A 1,586-nucleotide genomic window follows, 5' to 3' on the forward strand; every position below is an offset into this window, starting at 1 on the left:
GGAGGAAGACTGCCCCGTGGGGCTTTTCAAACCTGGAAGTGCAGTGGTTACACATCAGGCTGCTAACCGCAAGGTCAGCAGTTCCAACCCACCAGCTGCTCTGTAGGAGAAAGAGGAGGCTTTCTACTCCCATAAGGAACTACAGACTCGGAAATCCACGGGGACAGTGCTACCTTGTCCTACAGGGTCATTATGGGTCGGAACCGACTCCCTAGGAGGGAGGTTTTTTGTGCTCGCTTCGGCAGCACATAGACTAAAATTGGAATGATACAGAGAAGATCAGCGTGGCCCCTGCGCAAGGATGATACGCAAATTCGTGAAGGAGTGATTTTTTTCGTGTGTTTGTTTAGTGATCGTTACACAAGCAGGCAGCTACATCTTTCTTCCGTGGGGCAGGTGCGGGGTTCGAATGGCTTTTTGGTTAGCAAATGAGTACTAAAATCGCTGTGCCACCAGGCTCTTAAACTGGCAGCCCATTGGGGTAGCTCTATTCTGCCATTATAGGGTCCCTAACATCCCCCCCCCCCCGCAAATATAAACAAACCCCAAACAGTCACGGCTATTGAGTCGATTCCAACTCATAGCTCTAAAACCCACTGCTACCAAACAAGCCCATTCGCCATGACCCCATAGACAGCGTGGGAGACTGTCAGTCTTTACACAGCAACTTGTCTCATCTTTGTCCTGTGGAGCAGCTGGTGGCTTCCAAATGCTTAGCCATTAAGCCACCAGCACCCCTAATTTTGACTTCTAGGCACCCTTGATGGTGCAGTTGGTTACGCATTAGCCTGCTAACCTTGAGACCAGCAGTTTCAAACCACCAGCCATGCCACAGGAAAAAGCTGAGGCTTTCAAGAGAAAAAGAAAAAATTGAGATTTTTCTACTCCTGTAAAGAGTTAGTCTTGGAAACCCACAGGGGGCAGTTCTACCCAGTCCTATAGGGTCACTATGAGTTGAAATCGGCTCAATAGCAGTGACTGTTTGGGATTTGTTTTTATTTTTTTTTGGGGGGGGAGGGGATGTTAGGGACCCTATAAGGGCAGAATAGAGCTACCCCAATGGGCTTCCAAAGCTGTAAACCTGTGTAGAAGCAGACTGCCGCATCGTTCTCCTGTGGAACCGTTGGGTGGGTTGGAACTGCCTAGCCGTGAACCGCTCAGCTAGCTGTGGATCCACTCAACCACTGTGCCAGTAAGGCTCCTCGTTCCAATCCCCCTGGGTTCAAATCCTCTTGCTGCCACTTCCCACCTGTGTCACTTGAGGAAGGCTCTCAACCTCTCTGTGCCTCAGTCTCCCTTCCTACAACGTGGGGATCCGGGGCTTCCATGAAGACTGAGGTATTTGTATTTCCAGTCCCCTCCTCTGCATGTGAAAATCGGACACTGACTAAGGAAGACCGAAGAAGACTCGAGGCATTTGAATGACGGTGCTGCCGGAGAATATCGGAAGCACCACGGACAGCCCTAAGAACCAATACATCGGCCCTGGAAGAAGTACAGTCTGAAGGCTCCTTAGAATTGAGGAGGGCGAGACTTCGCCTTACTTTGGACATGTTCGCAGGAGAGACCAGTCTCTGGAAAAGGAC

General features: G+C 50.4%; 1 non-coding gene across 1 annotated transcript; it reads left to right on the forward strand.

Annotated features, from left to right (window-relative positions):
• The first annotated feature begins 229 nt into the window (after positions 1–229).
• LOC115870466 lies at positions 230–336 on the forward strand. The gene has a single exon (XR_004046731.1). It is a non-coding gene; the product is annotated as a U6 spliceosomal RNA (small nuclear RNA).
• Positions 337–1,586: the final 1,250 nt, after the last annotated feature.

Source organism: Echinops telfairi, unplaced genomic scaffold (genome assembly GCF_000313985.2).
Source record: "Echinops telfairi isolate 266 unplaced genomic scaffold, ASM31398v2 ScPeMD7_655;HRSCAF=1070, whole genome shotgun sequence".
NCBI classification, from domain to species: Eukaryota; Metazoa; Chordata; class Mammalia; order Afrosoricida; family Tenrecidae; genus Echinops; species Echinops telfairi.